The sequence below is a fragment of the Bos taurus genome, chromosome 11, assembly GCF_002263795.3.
Source record: "Bos taurus isolate L1 Dominette 01449 registration number 42190680 breed Hereford chromosome 11, ARS-UCD2.0, whole genome shotgun sequence".
Taxonomy (NCBI): domain Eukaryota; kingdom Metazoa; phylum Chordata; class Mammalia; order Artiodactyla; family Bovidae; genus Bos; species Bos taurus.
The window spans coordinates 69,406,205-69,431,283 of NC_037338.1; the positions used below are offsets into that span (position 1 = coordinate 69,406,205).

Here is a 25,079-nt window from a genome sequence, read left to right on the forward strand (position 1 = left end):
ATTAGGGGAGTGGGTCTGGTAGGGTCTTCCTATTGTTAAGTTCTAATCCTGTTATCCTAAAATGTAAATTGTGGGAGTGGGTCTGACAATATTTTTACAACCTTGAGACATTCTTTTGATTTATTGTAATAACTAATTAAAAAGAATGTAATTCCCTTGCTAAAGACTAGCGAGTGGGGCACTCTCCACCCCCTTTTGATGTCTATGTCAGAAGTTTTTCCGTCCCTTTTCGCTGTAATAAAACTTCTGCCACACAAGAGCCCTGAGTGGTCAAGCCTGGTTTCTGGTCCCGAAGGTCAATCTTCGGAGATCACAAATCCGACACTGTTTGCCTATTACTACTGCCTCTCCCTTGACCACCCAAGAAGAATCTAAACTGGGGATTTCCGTCAGAAAAAGAGTAACTATCAGAAATTAACTAAGTGGCCCCATGTGTAAGACAGGACAACACCTGCTCTTCTGTCCTGCGAATAACCTTCCTCTCTGGAAGTCCTGGGCTTCCCAGGTGGGGCTAGTGGTAAAGGACCTGCCTGCTAATGCAGGAGAAGTAAGAGACATGAGTTCAATCCCTGGGACAGGAAGATCCCCAGGAGACTGGTATGGCAACCCACTCAGTATTCTTGCCTGGAGAATCCCCATGGACAGAATAGCCTGGCGGTCTACTGTCCATAGGGTCACAAAGAGTTGGACACGACTGAAGTGACTTAGCACACACACATGTACTTTGGAAGTCCCTTAGCTCAGAAAGACATACATACCTCAATTTTACCTTTCTGTCTTTGAATAGCCCATGGATGTGAAGTTTCTGACCTTCTCATGTATGTGGGATTCCTGTATTTACAAAGTTAGGATTGATTTCTCCCAATAATCTGTATCGTGTCAATTTAATTCTTAGACCAGTCAGAAGGATTACGAAGGCAGAGGAAAGTCGTCTTCCTCCCCATACTGACCTGGCAGTGCAGCTGAAATTATTCTCACTATCCTAAACTAAGAGTGGCTGGGGATACCCTTGCCTTGAACTATCCCCTGGCTTGCTCCAATTATAGGTCTTTCCCAGAAGGCCAACGTCTCTCCCAGACCAGCGCTAATTTTTGAGGGATTTAAATTCTCTCAGCCTAAGGATCCCCTCTTTTAGCTCGAACAGTTCACCAACTGAATCCTGCTCGCATCTACCTAAACCCCCAAAGGCCCAAAAAACCCTTAGGTAAAAACACTGGTCAATATTGAGGGTCAGAGGGAATGGTCAATTTAAGTAACAGTTATCCTGGAGCCATTTTTCCAGCTCCTCCCTCTTCTTCAATTGTCCCACCTCCCCACTTGCCCCCAAATTGCCCTTACAACTCCAAATGGCCCTCCCTGTTTAACAAAACTCAGCCCTTTCCAATTATACTCACTAGTGAGCATGCCCACACACTTGAGCTCCAAGTCTTTCATCTATCCTGATCCACTCTCCAAATTGTTTTATGGCAAAAAAGAGCATTCCTGTTACTCTGGTAAGCCCCATTCCCAGCCCGATTGCTTCTTCCTAGTCCAAAGGCCAGCATAGCAGGATCCCCTCAATCAAAGTTTACTGATCGAATTACCAGGCTGCTGTTTTAATGAATGGCTCACCAGATCCAACTTTACATTTCTCTTTCTCAGAGCAGCAAGGTGACTTCCATGTTTAAAATGTTCTTCCTTCCAAAAGCAACTACTGCTACTTCTTCCATTCTTTGCAATTATGACTAGTAAATTTTACAGAAAGGTAAAATTTACTTGGTTGTTATGGCCTAACAACCAAGTAAAAAAGTTCCTTTTTTTTTTTTTAAATAGATTAAGTCTCAGGAAGGTAAAATGGTTGCCCACAGCCTTGTAACAGTAGAAAGCAAAGTTCTTAAGATGTATGAGGTGCAGTGAGATGAGTGTTCCTTACAACATTTCTTTCAGTCCTCACAAAAACATCAACAGGAAAATAGCACTGTGACCCCTTTTTATAGTGGGTAGACAGACTTAGGTTAAAAGATAAAACTCCCTGCTCCAAATCACAATGACAGTAAGTGTTACAGTGGGATTCAAGCACATCAGAGTTCAAGTTGTTAACAGCATAATTCAAACAAACAAAAAGATAACATTGTGTCTCCCATACTAATATAAAATGAACACCTATGATTTTACTTAACTCATTAATTAATTATGGAATAAATAACATGCTTCATCTGGTTCAAAAGTGAATCCAAAGAACACGAACACACAGATAACTGGAAATGGTGAAATGTATTTGTTTAATAGATCTAAAACCGGCTTCTCCCACAAAAGAGGAAAAGAAATCAATAGTACCTCCAATCAACAAAACTCAGCCGCATGTCTAAAGACATTTGCACTCCTGTCAGTTATCCACAATTTGCAAAGTTATAAAGTCAGTCAAAAAATAATAAAAGCTGCAGATTCCATAGATCACATCTCCAGGAAACGTGTTTTAGACCACCCAGTTTCCAAGATACCCCATGATCTGTTTTGTACATTTCAAAGACTTCCACAAATTTTCCTTATGTAGTTCTTAACCACAATGCCTTTTTCCTCTTTAAGAAAAGAATCCACAGCTTCAAGATCTCTATTAGAAAAACTGAGTTAATCCCTCTATAAAACTAATCTTTCACTACAATAAATTTTTTTTCTATCACACACTAAGCCAGAAATGTAGAATTATGATGCATTTATAATATATAAATGCAGAAATAAATTAGTTCATTGGATTTTCAAACTTCTTTAAAAGAGATCTTAAACTAATGAGGGTTTGGTTTTACTGAACAATGACAAACAGAATTACTCTCTAGGGGAAAAGAAGACATAGTTGAACTGTCACTTCAAAGTAACTGACCCAAAACTAACTTAAGTATCTAACTAGCCAATTATGTATCTTAATTTCTACCCTATGTTTTCTTCCATTAAAAAAAAAAATAATCTCAGTCCAACTACTTACTGCTCCATAAAATCCAGTAAATGTACTGCTCCTACTGCTTCAGTTCAGTTCAGTTGCTCAGTCGTCTCCGACTCTGCAACCCCATGAATCGCAGCACGCCAGGCCTCCCTGTCTACCACCAACTCCCAGAGTTCACCCAGACTCACATCCCTTGAGTCAGTGATGCCATCCAGCCATCTCATCCTCTGTCGTCCCCTTCTCCTCCTGCCCCCAATCCCTCCCAGCATCAGAGTCTTTTCCAATGAGTCAACTCTTCGCAGGAGGTGGCCAAAGTACTGGAGCTTCAGCTTTAGCATCATTCCTTCCAAAGAAATCCCAGGGCTGATCTCCTTCAGAATGGACTGGTTGGATCTCCTTGCAGTCCAAGGGACTCTCAAGAGTCTTCTCCAACACCACAGTTCAAAGGCATCAATTCTTCGGTGCTCAGCCTTCTTCACAGTCCAACTCTCACATCCATACATGACCACAGGAAAAACCTACTGCTTCAGCTAAGGGCAAATAAAAACCCTGGACATTATTGGTTCAGTCACTTAGTCATGTCCTACTCTTTGCAACCCTGCAAAGAGTTGGACAAAGACTGCAGAACGCCAAGTTTCCCTGTCTATCACCAACTCCCAGAGCTTGCCCAAACTCATGTCCATCGAGTCAGTGATGCCATCCAACCATCTCATCCTCTGTTGTCCCCTTCTCCTCCTGCCTTCAATCTTTCCCAGCATCAAGGTCTTTTCTAATGAGTTAGTTCTTCTCATCAGGTGGCCAAAGTATTGGAGCTTCAGCTTCAACATCAGTCCTTCCGATGAATATTCAGGACATTATATGTGAAACAAACAAAAGAAGACTCTGAAGGTGGAGAGAAGGCACTTTAGTTTGGGAAGGACCCTGGGATCTGTGGAACAACATGATGGTGAATTCTCTGGGTTTTCCTTTTGCCTCAAATACCGCATAGACACAGAGCTGAAGCAGCCAATAATCCAGAAATGCCAATGGAGGCAGACAAATAAAGTCCCTGCTCTTTCAGAGAACCAAGAAAAGAGCAGCAGAGCAAAACAGAAAACTTGTAGACAATAACCACTGGCACTCCAGCCAAAAACCATAGGATAAACTGTAGCTCACCCGTACCCTGTGACAAGGTAAGCCAAGTAAAGAGTCTAAACTTTCCTTCTCACCAGGCTATATACTGTTGTGCCTCAACATTACAGGAGGCTACCCTCTTACTCCCTCCCTTACCTCCTACCTTCACCTGTGGGGATGATACCAAAGGCAGAACTTCCTTCCCTTGCTAAGGACCCCTGTCCCCTGCCACACAGCATCTAGGAAGAACACCTGGAGAGCTGTACTTCTACTCCTATGACAGTAACGAGGCTCCCCTTCTCATCTCCACCAGAATGGTATGAGACAGCCTAGCAGAGAGTCAGGACTTCCTCTATCTGCAGGTGTAAGAAGGCCATCCCCTCCCAGTGGTGTCAGTTTAGGCCGTGTGGGGAACAGCAAGAAGGCAGAGTCTATCAGTAAGGCCTACAGAAGAGCTGAAACTCCCACGGCTGCCCAGCAGCAGTGAAGAGCCCTGCTTTGTATGTCAACGGACCAATTCCTCAAAACACACAACTCACTCAAAATGAAACAATCTGAACAGCCCTATAACTATTAAGGAAATTAAACTCATAATTAAAAACCTCCCAAAAGAGGAATCTCCTGGCCCAGATCGTTTCATTAGAGAATTCTACCAAATGTTTCAAGAATTAACACAATCTCTTTGGTAAACACAAGATCACGTTAAGAATCCAGCATCTCCCTGATGCAAAAACCAGGAAGTGCAGTGTGTTAGTGTTAGTCGCTCAGTCATGCCCAACTCTTTGCGACCTAATGGACTGCAGCCCGCCAGGCTCCTGCGTCCATGAGATTTTCCAGGCAAGGATCCTGGAGTGGGTTGCCATTTCCATCCCCAGGGGATCTTCCCAACCCAGGGATCAAACCTGGGCCTCCTGTACTGCAGGCAGATTCTTTACGAACTGAGCTACAAGGGAAGCCCTCAAAAAAAAAAAAACCCTCAAAAACCAGGAAAAGACATTACTACAAAAAAAAAAAAAAACAAACTATAGACCAATACATGAATATAATCACAAAACTCCTTAGTTCAATATTCAAGATCAATGTAACCCACATACTAACAAACTGAAAAAAACACATATTTACACAATCATACCAGTCTACACAGAAAAAAATCATCTGATAAAAGTCAATCCTGTTTTGGGTGTAAAGGATAGTTAAGGGGTTTGGGACTGACATGTACACACTGCTGTATTTAAAATGGACCACCAACAAGGACCTACTGAGAGCACATGGAATTCCGCTCAATGTTATGTGGCAGCCTGGATGGGAGGGGAGTATGGGGGAGAATGGACACATGTATGTATATGGCTAAGTTCCTTCGCTCTTCACCTCAAACTATCACAACACTGTTTGCTAATCAGCTATCAGTTCAGTTCAGTTGAGTCCCTCAGTCGTGTCCAACTCTTTGTGACCCCATGAATCACAGCACGCCAGGCCTCCCTGTCCATCACCGTCTGCCGGAGTTCTACATTCCAATACAAAATAAAAAGTTAAAAAAAAAAATAGCATTCTGTTGACTATTATTTTAACTCCCTAACTGACCTACTCCTGTGTAATGTAAGAATAGCAAGTCAGCCACTTTTCAGCTGTGCCTGTTCCCAACAATATAAACTGTTGTATGGTCACTGTCTGTGACATCATACATACCATAAACACCAATTCATTTAAAATAAAAATTTAGTGAGTTGGGCTATACAAAGGAAAAAAAAAATTTTTTTAATAAACAAAATGAATAACCAGCAAGGACCTACCATATAGTACAAGAAACTCTGCTGAATATTATGTAACAACCTAAATAGGAAAGAATTTGAAAAAGAATATACACATGTATAACTGAATCATTTTGCTACACACCTGAAACTATCACAACACTGTTAATCAATTATACCCCAACATAAAATGAAAAGTTAAAAAAAGAGACCAGAAAACTTGGTAAGAGCTATAATAATAATAATAATGTCAATCCTGTTCAAGAGAAAAGCGCTCATAAAAATAAGGGAATACAGGGAACTTCCTCAACTAGATAATGAGCATCTTTAAAAAAAAAAAACAGCAAACATTACTACACATAATGATAAATGAAAAAAATGAACACTGCATTCATTGCCTCTATTATTGAGAACAAGGATGTTCATTCTCACCACCCTTGTACAACACAGTACTGGAAATTCTACTCAATGCAAGAAGGCAAGAAAAGGAAATAAAAGCCATACAGAAAGAAGAAATAAACCTGTCCCTATTTGCAGATGACATGATGGTTTACATACACAATCCCGAAGAATCTGCCCCAAAACGTCCTAGAACCTCCTAAAGTGTGAATTCAGTAAGGCTACAGATACAAGATAAACATACCAGGAAAGGCTGATTCATGTTGATGTTTGGTAGAAACCAACACAATACTGTAAAGCAATTATCCTTCAATTAAAAATAAACTTAAAAAAAGAAAGAAAGAAAATCAACTGCAAACTGCATTTCAATAGAAAAGACAAACTACAGAATAGAAGAAAACTTCTACAAATCACACATAGGATCAGGGGCTTCTAACTGGAATATATGAAGAACTTGTATAAAGCAGTGGTAAAAAGGCAAATAACCCAATTAAAAATGGGCAGAGTTGTATAAATCTTAATTATGTTGAATTGGTTCACAGTGCTTTTTAGGTCTACTATACCCTTCTACTTCTATGTATAGTCATTCTATTAATTTTTGAGCTTGATATTGAAACTCCAACTAAAACTCTTATTTATCTATTTAAAAGAAATTGTAATATATAGAACTATATATAAATTTGCTCTGTATTTTCCAAGTCTCTTGCAAATGTGTTATATTTTCATAATTTAAAAAATAAAAAAGGAAAAAATGGGCAAAGGATCTGAATAGATATTTCCCCAAAGAAAATACACAAATGCCTAATAACCACATGAAAATATGTCTGACATCATTTCTTATCAGGGAAATGCAAGTCAAAACTGCAATGAGAGATTACCTCACATCCAAGAGAATGTTTTCTTACAACTAGTCTAGATTGAAGAAGCTAAACAGACATGAAAACACTTCTTTCATTGGATTCTTAATACAGAAATAAACATCTATAAAGGACAACTGAGGAAACATACATATGGATTGTATATTAAACAACAGTATTATATTAAATTGCTGAGTATTATTATTATACTCTTGTTATGTATGACCTTGTTTTTAGAAGATAAATGGTGAAGAATTTAGGATTGAATTATTATGAAATACAATATTTTATTACAATAAATAATAAATAATATTGTATTTTATTGTAATAAAGATTTTTTTTATTCTTTAAGAGATGTTTTATTACAAGAGAATGTTTTATTACAACTTCTCTAGAATGGTTATAATCAAAAAGATAATAGCAAGTGTTGGAGGAGGATGGAGAAATATGGAAATCCCCACACACTGCAAGGGGATTGTAAAATGGGAGAGTCTGGAAAAGCCCTGAAAAGATTAAACACATAAGCTACCCTATGACCCAGAAATTCAACTCCTAGGTATATACCCCGCCAAAGAAATTACAGCATAATTATGCAAAAAAAATTGTGCAAAAACTTGTACATGAATGTCCATCAACTGGTGAATGGATAAATAAAAAGTAGTGTATCCATACAATGGAGTATTACTCGAACATAAAAAGGAATTAAGTATTGTTATATGCTACCACAGGGATGAACCTTTAAAATATTATGCTAAAAAGTGAAGGAAACCAGTTACAAAAGGCCATATATTGTGTAGTTCTACTTAAAGGAAATGCCTAGGATAGGCAGAAAGTAGATGAGTATTTGCCTAGGTCAAAGGTAGAGGAGGATGAAGAAAGATGAGGTGTCCCTGTTAATGGATACAGGGCTTCTTACTGAGGTGAAGAAAATGTTCTAAAAGGAATTGTGGTAATGGTTGTACAACTCAATGAAAATAGTATTAAAAATTACTGACAAACAGATCCACAACTGACGTCTTTGTTGAAACCAACAAGCTGATTCTAAAATTTGTAAGGCCTTACAAGGGACCCGGAAAAAACAACACAATTTTGAAAAAGAAAGTAGGAGAACTACTTCCCATTTTCAAAACTTACCACAAAGCAACGATAATTAAGACAGTTTGGTATTAGCATTAGGACAGAAGAGAATTAAGAGTTCAATGTACCCATACAACCACCATATGGTATAGTAACTGCATTCCTGGGCATTTATTCCAATAAAATAAAAATTTATGTTTACATAAAATCTGTACATGAATGTTCACTGTAGCTTTAGGGAAAACAGCCAAAAACTAGAAAAAAACCAAGATGTCCTTTGGTAGCTACATTACCAGGTAGCTCTATGGTAAAGAATCTGCCTGGCAACACAGGAAACACGGATTCCATCCCTGGGTCCAGAATATCCCCTGGAGGAAAATTCCCTGGACAGAGGAGCCTGGTGGGCTACAGTCTCAGTTCAGTTCAGTTGCTCAGTCATGTCTGACTCTTTGTGACCCCAAGGACTGCAGCATGCCAGGCTTCCCTGTCCATCACCAACTCCTGGAGCTTACTCAAACTCAGGTCCATTGAGTCGGTGATGCCACCCAACCATCTCATCCTCTGTCGTCCCCTCTGCCTCCCGCCTTCAGTCTTTCCCAGTATCAGGGTCTTTTCCAATGAGTCAATTCTTCACATCAGGGTTACAGCCTACAGGGTTGCAAAGAGACAGACACAACTGAGTATGCTCGCGCAATACCAAAAAATACTGAAGACTATAGAGAAATACTAAGCAAGAAAAAAGAACAAACTACTGATACATAAAACAACTTGGATGAATGTCCAGGGAATCATGCTAAGTGAAAAAAAGATAAATCGCCAAAGGCTACCCACTGTATAATTCCATTTAAGTAACATTCTTGCAGTGACAGAATTATAGAAATTGAGAACACATTAGTGATAGCCAGAGGTCAGAGAAGGGGATGTGAAGCTATCAAAGGACCATATAAGAAATCTTGTGTGGGGAAGCTGTTCACCTTCTTGGCTGTATCAACGTCAATATTCTGGTTGTAATACTGTACATTGGGAAAAACTGTATAAAGGGGACATGGAATTTTTGTATTATTTCTTAAAATTGCATGTAATTCTACAATTATCTCAAAATAACAAGTTTTTTAGAAAAAAAAAAAATCCCTAAACTTGACTGTATAACAAATCCACATAAACACAGAATATTACTTTCTTCCAAAAGGTGGTACACAGATGGGAAACATATATATAAAGAGAAGTTAATTCTAACTTTGTGACTTTAAGTAATTAATCTCTTCACCTGCAATACATAGATTAACAAATACCTTGACTATACAATGACCCTCTCAAAAGATAGCCACATAAGATATCAATCGTTTGAACCTGTAAATATTACCTAAGCAGAAAAGGAAAAAAAAAAAAACCAACACTTTGTAGATATGATTAACTTAAATCTTTTAAGATGGAGGGATTATCCTGGAATATCATGCCCGCAAGTTGCTTCAGTCATGTCTGACTCTGCAACCGCATGGACTGTAGCCTGCCAGGCTCCTCTGTCCACAGAATTCTCCAGGCATGAATACTGGAGTGGGTTACACCGCTGTCCTCTAGGGGATATTCCCGACCCAAGGATCGAACCTGAACCCTTGTCTCTTACATCTCCTGCACTGACAGGCAAGTTCTTTACCACTAGCGCCACCTGGGAAGCTGGACTATCATGGTGGGCCCTAAATACAATCACATATATTCTTTCAAAAAAGAGGCAGAAGGCAATCTGACCACAGACAGAACAGGAGAAGGCAGTGACCACAGAGACAAGGAATGAGTGATGTAGCCACAAGCCAAGGAATGCAGGCAGCCACCAGAGGCTAGAAGAGGCCAGGAGCAGAGTCTCCCCTAGAACCTCTGGAGGTGGCAGAAACGGTACCTACTCAATTCTGTCTCCATCACCAAGCTCATAGTAACGGTTCAAAAATGTTCAGATTAAACAAATAAACATTTCGGTATTCAAGCCACTCCTGGTTACCATCATTCTTCTCCATAACCCTCAAAAGGCAAATTATTATAGGCTACATAATTTAAGCCTTTGACTGTGTGGATCACAATAAACTGTGGAAAATTCTGAAAGAGATAGGAATACCAGACCACCTGACCTGCCTCTTGAGAAATTTGTACACAGGTCAGGAAGCAACAGTTAGAACTGGACATGGAACAACAGACTGGTTCCAAATAGGAAAAGGAGTACGTCAAGGCTGTATATTGTCACCCTGCTTATTTAACTTCTATGCAGAGTACATCATGAGAAATGCTGGACTGGAAGAAGCACAAGCTGGAATCAAGATTGCTGGGAGAAATATCAATAACCTCAGATATGCAGATGACACGACCCTTATGGCAGAAAGTGAAGAGGAACTCAAAAGCCTCTTGATGAAGGTGAAAGAGGAGAGTGAAAAAGCTGGCTTAAAACTCAACATTCAGAAAATGAAGATCATGGCATCTGGTCCTATCACTTTATGGGAAATAGATGGGCAAACAGTGGAAACAGTGTCAGACTTTATTTTGGGGGGCTCCAAAATCACTGCAGATGGTGACTGCAGCCATGAAATTAACAGACGCTTACTTCTTGGAAGAAAAGTTATGACCAACCTAGATAGCATTTTGAAAAGCAGAGACATTACTTTGCCAACAAAGGTCCATCTAGTCAAGGCTATGGTGTTTCCAGTGGTCATGTATGGATGTGAAAGCTGGACTGTGAAGACAGCTGAGCACCAAAGAATTGATGCTTTTGAATTGTGGTATTGGAGAAGACTCTTGAGAGTCCTTTGGACTGCAAGGAGATCCAACCAGTCCATTCTGAAGGAGATCAGCCCTGGGATTTCTTTGGAAGGAATGATGCTAAAGCTGAAACTCCAGTACTTTGGCCACCTGATGCGAAGAATTGACTCATTGGAAAAGACTCTGATGCTGGGAGGGATTGGGGGCAGGAGGTGAAGGGGACGACAGAGGATGAGATGGCTGGATGGCATCAATGACTCAATGGACGTGAGTCTGAGTGAACTCCGGGAGTTGGTGATGGACAGGGAGGCCTGGCGTGCTGCGATTCATGGGGTCGCAAAGAGTTGGACACGACTGAGCGACTGAACTGAACTCAATTTAAAAAATAAATCTAATAAAAGTATTCGTATTTGAAAAGGAAGGCAGAAATAATAAGAACCCAGACAAAGATGTCTTCCCCAAGATACCTAACATTCATGTGTGGAAAGAATCACTGTCAGAGTTACAAAAAAAAAACCTTTCAGTCCACATTACTGGCCACATAGAGCCTAAGAATGGCTGCTACCACTCACATCTCTTCCCTCATTGCATCTTTATTCCTGTCTCTTATCCATCATTTGCTTTGTGACACCAGTAGACACTAGCTCACCACAGAAATAAGCTATGTCCCTGCTCCACAAGGTCTCCGGAGGGGGTTAACTTTCACTTACAAACATAAAAAGAAGGTGATCTCTAATTGAGATGGAAAACTAAGGACAGCGTAAGTACTCCTCATCATCCCTGGAATAGTAATCTCCTTCCTGGGAGGAAGTGAGCATTGTACCTGTGCAGAAACCTCAACTGTAACAGAGTTATAGCTGATACTGTGGTTAATCATATCCAGTCAGCTCTCACTGATGGCTGCCCCTCAGACTTCTGCCTCCCAGGTCCTCACAGCAGGATCCACCCACCCCTCGTCCTCACTGTCAGTTAGAGAGACCTAGGGAGAGAAGTAGCTCAGTCAGCAATGCAGGAGATCCTGGTTTGACCCCTGGGTTGGGAAGATCCCCTGGAGAAGGAAATGGCAATCCACTCCAGTATTCTTGTCTGGAGAATCCCATGGAAGAGGAGCCTGGCAGGCTACACTCCATGGGGTCGCCAAGGCCGAACACGACTTAGCTTCTAAACCACCATCACCAGCAGGGAGAGGTGTGATAAACACTGTCAAATCTGATGGTAGCTCACAAAGGCCTTTTTTGAGCTTTACCTCGCTGCTACAGGTAGCTCACCAAAGGCTTTTCTTAGCTCCATCACTACATTCGAGACCCTGCAGCCAAAGGAATCACAACTCAGGGCTCATTCTCAAGAGCCATCAGTAGGGATGTGGAAAAGCCACACAGTGACTTCTCTTAAACAGGGACCACATTTCATATTGATGAAAAAGAGATTTGATTAGAATTTTTCCCCTCAAAATTAAGCAAAATATACATAAATTTATTTCCCATAACATATCTTGTATTTACCAAAACCTAGGTTACACTTGAAGTTTCTTGCATTAATTCTTAGGACAAGGAACTAATCATCTGGTACAGAGTTTGGAACGTAACTTTGAGACCAAACTGTAAAACAGCATGATATAACAGCCTTAATTTCACATTTGCCTTTTACAAGACAATTATATAAAAGACATTTTTGTAAAATAAAAAATAAAAAAATCTAGATTTCATCATTTCCCTGGGGCCTCTCATACTCCTTTTATACTCCTTTAAAGCACCTTTCTCACTGTCATTCCTGCTGGTTTTCCTCATCAAAAGTTAACTGGTCTAACACTGCCAAATTCTCACTAGCACCTCTTTTTAAATTAAAGTGTAAGAGAAACTGTACAAATCTTAGGTATGCAACTTGAATTTTTCATACACATACACCCATGCCATCTCAGGATACAGAACATTTCCAACATGCCAGAAGGTTCCCTCATGCCCCTTCTAGTCATTACCAACACCACCCCTTGGAGGAACCACTATTCTGACCTGGAAACAGTTGTTACCTGTTTTTGAACTTCATTTGAATGGAGTCACATAGTATTCAATGAATTTTCTGGCTCATTAAGTCCATGAGATCCATCAATGTTGATGTGTACATAAGCAGTAGTTCCTTCCCTTTTATTGCTTCTTTAATTTTTCATTATATAAATAAACCACAACTTATTCATCCATTCTACTGCCAATGTCCAGTTGGGTTTCATCTCATTTTTGGTTATCATGAATAAAGGTGCTTTGAACATCCTTTTACTTTTCGGGGGAGGGGTAGAATATACATCTATTTCCCTTGGGTATATTCTTAAGAATGAAAATGATGGGTCATGGGTAGGATTAGATACAGCCAATTTTCCAAGATGACTGTACCATTTTACATTCCTACCAAAACATTTAAGAGATCCTGTGGCTCCACATCCTTGCCAATAAAGGCACTGACACTCTTTCATTTTAGCCATTCCAGAAGGCAGACAATAGTATCTCACTGTTGTTTTTTCATTATTGTATTAATTAATTTGCATTTCTCCATTGACTGATGTTGAACACTTCTCTATATGCATACTGGCCATACAGAGATTCTATTCAGAACTTTTGTACATTTTAAAATAAAACTGTCTTTTTCTTACTAAGTTTACATGATATACATACATCTGCCAGATGAACTGCCATTTTCTTCTTCCAATCTGTATTTTGCCCTTCATTCTCTTAATGTTGTTATCTTTAGATGGGGAAAAATTCTCAATTTTAACAAAGTCTGAAGTCAAATTTGTCAATCATTGTTATACTCATCGCCTTAAGTCTTTTTCAAGAAATCTATGCCTACTCTACTCAGTAGTCCTTTGATTTCTGCTTATGGTTTGAACAGTTCTTGGCCTTGCTCTGAATTCATGAATTCCTGCCTCTCTCCAAGGTTTACAATTTCACCATGTGGTGGATTTCAAATGCATTCATGTTATGCTGTTGGTGATAAGACAACTCTAGTACTATGGAAGTTTGAGCAGTGGTCAGTTTTACAACTAGAGAATTCATTTGTGACTACATTTGTAATATGATTTCTGTACAAATATATTAAAACATAATGTTAACAAAGGGGGGGAGAACACTCTGTAACACTTGTTATTCTAATATTTTACTTCAACCGTACCCTCTTCCCATTCCCTTTGAGTGGCTTTCCTTCAATGGAAAGCCTACTGTCTTCAAGGATATAATGAAAAGTTCTGTAGTCTCAGAAATCAAAAGCCTAGAGGCTTCTGCTAAACCTGGTTGTTACACTTTATGTAACCCAGCACCTGAGAGGGTTTACAGGTTTCCCAAAACCCAGTAACAAAGAACTCCTTGCTCCATCCTTTTCCCTAAAAATTTTAACAGTATTTCTGATCTCTAACCATATGGTTACCAAAACACCCCAAATATAACACCTTAGTCTTACCTTCACTTGCTCAGCAGGTGCTTCCCTCCCCACCCCACTATTCTTCACACCCAGCCATCTTCCATTCTGCCTTCAAAATGTGTGTGGTGGACTCTGAACTTTGCTGTCACAGTTAATGCCCTGCCTCACTCCCTCACCATCTCTGATCTGGAGTATGGAACCTGCCCTTAACTGGTTTCTTCCTCACATTCTGTCTTTGACCCTGCCATCACCAAAGTTCCCTTTACAGAGCATAAAGTTGGTCGTGTTACTCATCCTTCTATAGGTCCCACTGCCCACAGGATAAAATCACTCTCTCAACTGAGAATTCATAATATGGCCCTGACCTTTCCTGGCTTCTTTCTCACCAACTTTTGCAAAACTCTGGCCTGACTACTGGGCACTCATGCCCTCTCAACCCAATCTGACACCGCCTCCTCCTTTGCCTAAAGCTCCTTCCCCCTTTACCTTGCAATCAGCTCCCTTTCTTTCTTGCACAGGATCACAGAAGAAGCGACTGTTACCCGCTATGCGTTCCTGCAGCTCTCTGTACCCACCCCAACTATAGTTGAGTCCTTACCACCTGCATTAGTGAATTAAACTTCTTTGTCTCACTCAGAAGCAGTAATTAATCTTTATATCCCAAGGGCTTGGCAGGGCAGTTCCATGAAGGCTCAAAGAAAGAACAAACGTCCCAGCCACTTTAATTCATGTTACCTTTTTTTTAATAAACAGAGACTAGAAAAATACATCAAAGCAATGAATCTTAACACCTAACACAAATTATGTTGTAACAGTCATCTGGCAAAGTATTCTTTTGAAGAGTTTAATAAAAACTAAAACCTTCTTCAATTATTGATTTGTGCTTCCTCTTAGAAGTCAGTAACAACCCTGTTTTAAAATACTTTTAAAAATAATGGACATTAAAGGTGGGATGACTATATCACTTAACCAAAGTAACTATAGTCATCACTATATAAATCACTATTGGATGCCAATGGAATGAGTCACGGTCATTATCTATACGACTAAAAGACCACACACACAAAATTACTTCACTGAAAGCCTGTTCATATATATCCCCCTAACACTTTAACATCTGCAAGTTACAGAAGATAGTATGCCCAGTGGCTAAGAACACAGCCTGGCACCATGACACTAGTAGTGCAATTGGGGAAAAAAACTTAAAAGTTCAGTGTGTCTCAGTTTCCTCATCTGTAAAACAAAGATGATAAAGTACTCACTTCACAATGCTGCTGGCTGAGTGAGCCTGTATAGGGCTCCTGGAACAGTGTCTATAATGTCACTGTCATCACAGTGCTTTTCACTTTTTTTAAGTCCTTTTACCTATACTTTTTTTTTTCTCCTCACAACAACAGTGAGATTGCTTGGAGGAGAAACGCTTTGTCCATGTCAAAGACAAGGTAATAAGGAAACAATGATTTCCCTAAGATATTTTCAGTGGCAGAGTAGGAACTAGAAACTGTACCTAACTCCAGCCCAACACCAAATCTCCACAGATGCAGTGTGAAACAAAGTCTCTTTTAAGCACCCGGGGGGAAGAAATGGACCATCATTTGCTCAAATTAGAACAAGGAAGACACCTCATTTTCACAGTGCCTGATTCACAGCGGGCACTCCAAAGATGGCAAATGAAAAGTGCCACTGTGCTCTCTCTCAATAACAGAACAAGGTGCTCCACCAAATCAAGACTGCTACAGAAAACAAAAATCACTTAACCTGCTTTTCTGTCACATGGAAGTACATTTCATGCAATGTACAATAGGAACTTCTTTGAAACGGGGGAAAAAATTAAAATGAATCTTTTTCTTTTACTCTCAAAAGATACAAGTTTTGCAAAAAGGACTTTCATCAAGATAGTTTTTTTAAAAAACTAACCCAACCTAACTTGGCACTGCCTCCTCCTTTGCCTAAAGCTTTTTTCCCCTTTACTTTGCAATCAGCTCCCTTTCCTTCTAGGACAGGACCACAGCAGAAGCAACTGTTACCTGGTATGCATTTCTGCAGCTCTCTGTACCCACCTCAACTATACTTGAGTCCTTATCACCTGCATTAGTGAATCAAACTTCTTTGTCTCACTCAGGATCAGCAATTAATCTTTATATCCCAAGGACTTGGCAGGGCAGTTCCACCAAGGCTCAATGAAAGAACCAATGTTACCTTTTTTCTATAAACAGAAACCAGAAAAATACATCAAAGCAATAAATCTTAACACCTAACACAAATTATGTTGTAAAAGTCATCTTGCAAAGTATTCTTTTGAAGAGTTTAATAAAAACTTAAAACCTTCTTCAATTATTGATTTGTGCTTCCTCATTTATCATTACAAGTCTTTGCTCAAATAACGGACTGACATAAATGGACAAAATTTCATTTCTGTAAGACCTGCACAGATACGTCTATCTTTTACATTCCTGAGCTTAAACTGAATGTCAGTCTGATACTGAGCAGGGCCCTGTCGGGCTCCTGGACATGGAGACCTCTTTTGCTCCCCATTCCTTGTAGGCAAGTTCTGACCTCCCATGACCTTCTCTGAGTTCTAAAGGGCAGGAGGAACAGCAAGGGTAACCACCTGAGGCAAAGATTAAAGGGAACAGAGAGGCTCATCAAGATTAGGAGATTGACCTGCTGAGACCCTGTACACACCCTCATCTTGTTAGCAACCCCCACCGTTTTGAAACTTCTCAGAAGAGGTAAATACAAGACTGTTACTGCCTTGATCCTTATCACATACTGCTTGCTGTCTGACTACATAACCTCTCCTGCTAGCATACTGAGCTCCTGCTTTGTCTCCTGGCAAAGTAATAAAGCCACTCTTTCTTTCTCTTCCATAACTCTATTTCTGTTTGGTTTTGGTGCACAGAGAGCCAAGATTTTGGCAACAAATCCTCAATTGTACATGCAGCCACGTGCACGTGGAATAGAGCTAAAGAACTTCGAAGGCAGGGGCAATGCCCCCGGGGAACCCACCCGAACCCAGAAAGTACAAGGAGGAAGACTGTCTCCCCAACACCTAAGCACCCAAACTTTGTATTTCTTCTCTTCCAGTGGAGAAGCAGGAGCTCAGACACTCGCCTTAACGATCGGACTTGACATCAGCCCCTCGTTGGGGCCTACCCTTCCTTTCGTTGCACTGCCCCTCTTGTCACCTACAAGCAGGCGCCTGGAGGATACAGGTAAACCAGTTCCAGCCCCTGCCTTCTCCAGTTCACATCTAAGCCTCGCACGTGGCGGCCACTTGGGACCTTTTGTACATCCGATTTAACAGTGAAAGGCTGGACTGTGTTCGCAACGGTGCAGCTCCAACCAGGTCTGTAGCAAGGACGTGTTGGTGAGCTTTCTGTAAACACCGAGCAAAGCGGCCCATCGAGCCGGCCGAGCTGCTCCGTGGCCCCCGACGCCTCCGCTAGCCTCCGGGAATCGCTTCCCCACGCCTCCTCTCACCTGAGCCGGTGGCACAGCCACCCGCATCCGGACCCCAATTTCCCGTCAAGTGACCGTTACAGGGGGCCGCGTCCCGGGGAGGCCGGCGGTCCAGGGAGGTGCCCATGGGACTGCTCCCCCTCCGCCAACCGGGGATCCCCCGACCGCCGCCGCCATTTTCCCGGCGCCGGAACCCCCACCTGACGGTTCCAGCTTCTCACCTGTGGCCAGCAGAGGACTACGCGCAACGCAGTGGAGAGCGCGTGGGTGAGCTGCAGAATCCGTGGGGGTCACAACCTGGGTGCAGAACCCGCCGCTAATTCATCCCGAAGCAGGAGGCGTCGGGCCCGTCGCCCTAGTAATGCGTCCAGGCAGACTTCATCCTGATTGGCTGTGAGCGCCATGACGCAGCGGCGTCCCCGGCTGCGTGGGAAGCCCGGGTCCCCGGAGCCCCGCCCCTGCTCCCGGCCTGGGGCTCCCCGGGGCCAGACTCTGAGGGCTCCCTTAAAGGGACCACCTTCATTTCTCCATCTGGCCTCCAGAAGAAGAGGGACATAGAGAGCGAGGAGGTGTAGGGGCGAGTAGCAATAAGAAATAGGAAATCTGAAGGTCATTGTCCCTCTAACCCTTAGAGTTTCAGAGTGACAATAGAAATCTGGGGAGCTTAAAAATGTATGACCTAAAAATTGAGAACCGAGTTTTCCTGGAGGAACATACTGAGGACTTAAGCCCAGGAGGCAGCCTCTCATATTGCTCTGAGGGGCTGTTCAGAAGAGATAAGGGAGGAGCCAGGATATTTAGGAACTTTTGCAACAAAAACTAGGTAGTCGGAATATTAAAAAATTACTATTAATTAAAAGCCAGCTTAAATTAATGAAGTTAGCACTTTCTACCTATGGGAAGATGCAAGAGTCTGAGCTCACTGAAATAGTTCCTCTGACAGGCACCATAACTATCTAGAGGGTGGCGGCGTTGGAGGGAGTGGCTGATGGCCACAACATCCTGTCTTTACTGATATGGCTGGTGATACTCGTTGTCCACAAAGCCTAACCTACAGAGGCAGATCAGTAATAGAACCAGTTCTAGAATTCAGGTTCCCGACGCGCAGCACCAAGCTCTCCCTAGCATGAAGTTTTCCCAGAGGGAAACTTTACCTCCTCTGAGCATCCCTCACAGAAGGCTTTCACTGCCACTTTCTGTCCTGGGACATCTGTTCCTTAACCTAAACTCTAAAGCTCCATGATGCTGGGGACTGCAGTTAAGCCTTTTTTCATTTCCTGCACAGTGCCTTCCTCCTGCTAGTTTTCAACGAAGACTCACTGATTTAAAATCCTAAAAAAAATAAATTTAACTACCCATCACACACTTAGCCACTTTACCTATGTTTATGCGTTTTGTTCGTTTATTCATCAGGGTACAGAGGGGAAAGAATTTTTTTTCAAAATACAGAATTCCTGTTCTGACAAAATATGGAGTGTAAACAATAATGAACATCTAAGTTTAGGATGCATAGCTTCAGTATAGCTAAATTATACTCCGTTGGAGTTCCCTGGTGGACCAGTGGTCAGGACTTTGTTCTCTCACTGCTGAGGCCTGGGTTTGATCCCTGGTCAGAGAACTAAGATCCCACAAGCCACAGGGTGCACCAAACAAACAAAAAATTATACTCCAAACTCTCTGTGAATCAAAAGTTTACATGTTCTTTTTCTAAAATTAGCTTCACAAACTCTCCAGTTCTATTCAGAAATATTGAAATATTTCAAATGCTGAAATTGTGTTAGAAAATGAAGATTAAACAACAGAGGGAAACACCAATACAAAAGCCAGCTCTATCAATTACCCCTGTGACCTTAAGCCTCATTTTTAAAAAATCTTTAAGATTTCTAGGAAAAAAGTTATCTAAATAAAGTCTTACCTCCTCCGCTCACCCCGACAAGTTTTTTAATTTGTTGTTATTAGAGGCCAGGGGGAAAATCCTAAAAGCCTTGGAGATGGATTTTTGAAAGAAGGGATTATATAATAGTTTATCTTTGCGTCTCTGTAACTCCTAGAATAAACAGTGCCAACTGATGAAGAACTGACTTCTGACATCAAGTCAGAACATTAACTGACTTGATGAATCATCCTGGTTTCTTCTCTATCTCACTTCCCTAGCCTTAGGAGTTTTTGAGGAATGGAGCAGTAGAACCTGAAGGAAAGGGTCAAAACCGTGGAGACTAAAGGCATTAGCTCTTGTTTACCACGTGTGTGGCTTTTCCACGCCAAGCTATTCTCCAATGCTCTATGGACACCCACTGAGTGTCCTGCAAGCTAATTCAGTTTTGACACTCACAACTCCAAAGTAGTGCAGACCCCAGAGGTTCAGGGCTTAGTTGTGCAACTCTGCTCCCTACTTCAAATGCCAGTGGGAAGTCTAGACCTTGGGTACTTCTGACAAACTAGCTGTAAATCGGGACATCCCACAATACCCTGCTCAGGGTCTACTTTGCTAGAACAGATCACAGAACTCAGGAGAACGCATTACCTCTGTCTACTGGCTTATTCTAAAGGATACAACTCAGGAACAGTCAAATGGAAGAGAGGCATGGAGCAAGGTCTGGGTTGTGGAGAGGGGACTCAGCTTTCATTCCCCCTCTGGGTGTGTCGCCCTCCCAGCACCCCACTGTTCACTCGAACCAGGAAGCTCTCAGAAACTGTTGTCAGTGTTTTTTTTAATGGAGATCTCATTCAGTTCAGTTCAGTCACTCAGTCGTGTCGGAGTCTTTGCTACCCCATAGACTGCAGCACGTCTGGCCTCCCTGTCCATCACCAACTCCCGGAGTTTACTCAAATTCGTATCCATTGAGTCGGTGATGCCATCCAACCATCTCATCTTCTGTCATCACCTTCTTCTCCTGACTCCAATCTTGGCATAATTAATGAAATCACTGACCGCTAATGATTAACTCAATCCCTCCTCGGGGGATTGAAGGATGGAGTTGAAAGTTTCAAGCCTCTAATCTCAGGGTTTGTTCCTCTGGCAACCAGCTTCCCTCCTCCCAGAGTCAATTCATTAGCTTAAACTCAGGCTCAGAGAGGCTTGTTATAAATACCAAAAGACCCTCCTATCCGCCTTTGAAATGGAGCAGGACTCTGTGGTCCTTTCCCACCATAAGTTTCACCTGCCTTTTGTCTGTGGAAAAACTTTAGCCAAATAATAAGTTTAATCAGAAAAGTGAGGAAAATGCAGAAACAACCAAAGAAGACCAAATAATAATAGGTTAGTCATTATGCAAAGTCAAGGATGTTTATTTCCTTCTTAAGGGCTATAGATAATATTCTGAGCCATATCCTATGAGCTGTTTTATAGATACCGAAACCCCTACCAGGTGGAAGAAGTTACCTACATGATGACCAGACTGTAGCCATGACATAAGCTGCCACAATTCTGAGAACTGGCCTCAAGGAAATGGGAACAAATCAATCCTGCAACTAAAGATTATAGTTAATCAAGATGATGCTGTTCAGCCCACCAGTAATCAAGTTCAAATAACTCTCAGAGCTGATTATGCTGTTTCTGCATGTACACCCCAACCCCCAACCCCAACCCCCATCTATAGATCTATAAAACTGATGGTGATTTAGTCACTAAATCATGTCCAACTCTTGCGACCCCATGGTCTGTACCCCACCAGGCTCCTCTGTCTTTAGGATTTTCCAGGCAAGAATACTGGATTTGGTTGCCATTTTCTTCTCCGGGACGTCTTCCCGACCCAGGGATTGAACTGGAGGCTCCTGCACTGCAGGCAGATTCTTTACCCACCGAGCTACCAGGGAATTCCCTGTCTATAAAACTGTTACCCCCTAATTTTCAGAGGGGGGAGTAGGCCTTTGGACAGGCATCTGCCCTCCCCCACCCCCCAGTCCCAGCCCATCCAGCTCCAAGTCTAATCATTGGACCACCAGGGTAGATGCTTTTCAAATGGGTATGTTTCTCTCCCCCAGTTGGTTCGGCCATTCTCCAGAACTGTAATGGGCTGCGCTGCGTCTCTTCTTTTGGGTCTTGCCAGAGACTCCAGTCAGCCTTTTCTCTACCACAGATACTTCTTTTATCATGAGATGTGTCAAGTGATAGAGCACAAACCCCAGGGCTGCTTGTAATGAGGCTGGACTTGCTACTGAGTCCTTTATGGATCTGAGCCCTTCTTAAAACTAGAAACCTTCCACCTTAACCTGAAGAGATCTACCAAGCACTCTTTCTTAGTGGTAGAAGGTAAGTTGTCCTTTACTGTGGAGAAAAATCTCTGGCATGCCTTTGACCATTGGACTTCTTCACCATCCACGTAAAGTCTGTGCTCTAGAGAATAGTATTATACCAAGGTTGGGCTTCCCCCAGTGGTACTAGTGGTAAAGAATCCACCTGCCAATGTAGGAGATATAAGAGATGTGGGTTTGATCTTTGGGTCAGAAAGATCCCCTGGAGGGCATGGCAATCCACTCCAGTATTCTTGCCTGGAGAATTTCATGGACAGAGGATCTTGGTGCGCTACAGTCCATAGGATCAGCAAGAATGAGACATGACTGAAGCATGGCCCAGCAACAAGGTTATTTTCTTAGTTTTGATATATGTTCTATGCTTATATTAGATGTTAATATAAAGGCAAGCTGGGTAAAATGCTTGCAGAAATCTGTGTTCTTCTTGCATCTCTCCTATGAATCTAAAATTATCTCAAAATGTTAAAAGTAATAATTGCCATTTAAAATTTTCATCAGTATAGCAGGCTTCTGAATTTTTATTTAGAAGGGTTTATTCACCCTCTGGAAAGCATGTATCTCATCAAGACATCCGGATTACTTGCATTTCTTGCTTGTCAGGCCCAAGCAACGTGATATTTCACTATGATAGACTAATGTGGTGTTCTGTGGAATGGCCAGATGGCCTGGGTCCCTTTGGAATGTATGATGACAGAAAACAGGAAAATAAACATAGCCCTGGAGCAAGACTATAAAAGTAGAACTGCGTTCTTGCCCACGTGAATGTTCTCTTCCTCTGAACGTTGCTGTGGTTTACTACTTGGTTGGGGCAGAGGTGACACAGTTCCAGGGGCTTTACTTGGCTTTTCCTAGACAGTAGCTCTCACTCTACAGACTATTGGTCTAAGGACCAATGTGAGGATCCTGGCAGCTACTAAGTGCATCCATTCCAATCATACATTTGGGAATCAAGGTAATGACCGCCAGTTTGATAAAAGGAGCCAGTGAGCCCATTCTGAGACAGACCTGGGTGAAGTCTCCGTTTATTATCTGATTCCAATATGCCCCTCCTCCAACAGGAGGGCCTGGTGGTGCTTCGGACTCCTGGGTATCCTCATCAACTTAGACCCTGTATCCAACATCCCTCAAAATATTAGATTAGTCCTCTTTCCTGTCCAAGGAAATAGCCATAAATCACTTTGGAGAAGAACTGAAAAAAAAATCTGTACACACTTGCCCTGGTGTTCCAGATTCTTTCTCACATACACATAGTCTTTCCTTTGGTTCATGCATTCTAGGTTTGAGTACAGGCTCAGGTCTTTAAATCAGGCAAGTTATTATAACTTTTCATTGGAGTAATGTTGACCCCAGCCTTCTACTATTAATCTCTTCTTATTGTATGCTACCAGTCTATTCTAAAGGAAATCAGTCCTGAATATTCATTGGAAGGACTGATGCTGAAGCTGAAACTCCAATACTTTGGCCACCTGATGCAAAGAACTGACTCATTTGAAAAGACCCTGATGCCAGGAAAGATTGAGGGCAGGAGGAGAGGGGGACAACAGAGGATGAGATCGTTGGATGGCATCACCGACTCGATGGACATGAGTTTGAGTGAACTCCAGGAGTTGGTGATGGACAGGGAGGCCTGGCGTGCTACAGTCCATGGGGTCACAAAGAGTTAGACACAACTGAGCAATTGAACTGAACTGAACTGATTGTGTGTTAATCGGTATCCTTTCTGTCTGCCCATCTATCTTGTCCCTAGAAATACTGCATTCTACTAGACATTGCCATTGATCAGGTTGATCCTTACTATCCATTATGGTAATCAGATCACCACTGCTTCTCTTAGTTGTCTCTACTATCCTAGGATCCTGTCCTCTCTACTGCTACTAGATCTTATTCTATAAAGGCATGAGCCCTGATCTGCAGAGGACAAACACAACTGAGCATCTCAATGATGCTGGTCCCCTTTCCAGGGCATTTGCTGTCACCTGGACAGTTGTCCAGGCCCTCCTGAAGAAGAGAGTCAACTGAAAGCTTTCTGGTCTTGTTTGGTAGATGCATTTTAGGATGCTTGTTTCTTGGAATTTTTTGATTCCCACATCCATATTCTGCTATGACTGTTCCGGCAACTCTGCTTTATTTAATGTGGTCAGTGCTTTTCCCAACTTCCAAGTACCATGCCAGCAGTATATTAGAACTGAGTCCCAGAGCTCCTACCATGTTCTTAAATACTATGTCATGGGAATAGGCCTCATTGGCAAACTCCTCTAAACTAGCTTTATGTGCTCTTATCCCCTTAATCCAGCACCTCAGGTTCTACATGTAGGCAGAATGTAGTCTGGTGGGTCAGGACCTACAGCCCCTGTGGCATAGAATCCTTTCTCTTCCTTATAGCTCCAGAACTTGCCTTGTGAGGCCAAGGTGAGACCTGACCCATTTTAAGTAAGGGTTGCCTCTTTCTTCCAACAAGGCAGAGAGACCTACTTCTGCCAGCCCAGACAGCTTAGAGAATCTGAAGTTTTAGGATTCTCAAGTACATCTACTCAGATATCCCATCCCCAGATTTCAAGGTTTTTTCCTCGCTTTACTCAGATATAGTTGACATATAACACTATGTAAATTTAAGGTGTACAATGTAATGATTTGCCATACACATATATTGCTGAAATGATGACCACAAGAAATAATTGGCCCATCTCTCACCTCACATAGTTATCTTGTGTGTGTGATAAGAACTTTTAAAAAATCTACCCTCTTAGCAACTTTCAAGTATATAGTACAGTATTGTGAACGATAGTCACCAGGCTGTATACTACACCCTCAGAGCTTATTTATCTTATAACTGGAAGTTTATACCCTTTTACCACCTTCACCTCTTACTGCACACTCCTCCCCTGATCTCTGGCAGTCACCAGTCTACTCTCTGTTTTTATGAGTTCAGTTATTTTTAGATTTCACATATAAGTGAAATCATACAGTATTTGTCTTTCTCTTACTTTTTTTTACTTAGCATAATGCCTTCTTTTATGTTGTTGCAAATGGCAGAATGCCCTTCTTTTCATGGCTGGATAATATTTTTTATGTGTGTGTGTATATATATAATATATATATATTATA

General features: G+C 41.7%; 1 protein-coding gene across 3 annotated transcripts in view; it reads right to left on the reverse strand.

Annotated features, from left to right (window-relative positions):
- The window catches only part of LCLAT1 (lysocardiolipin acyltransferase 1), a 201,650-nt gene extending 183,592 nt beyond the window's left edge, over nucleotides 1–18,058 (reverse strand). For 2 of the 3 annotated variants that reach the window (XM_005212908.5, XM_002691445.6), the window contains exon 1: nucleotides 17,942–18,058. The gene's annotated coding sequence lies outside the window, so the exon portion shown is untranslated. Of the gene's footprint in view, nucleotides 1–16,318; nucleotides 16,465–17,941 lie in introns of all 3 variants that reach the window. The other variant, XM_010810157.4, reaches the window with a different exon arrangement.
- Between the last annotated feature and the right edge of the window lie 7,021 nt (nucleotides 18,059–25,079).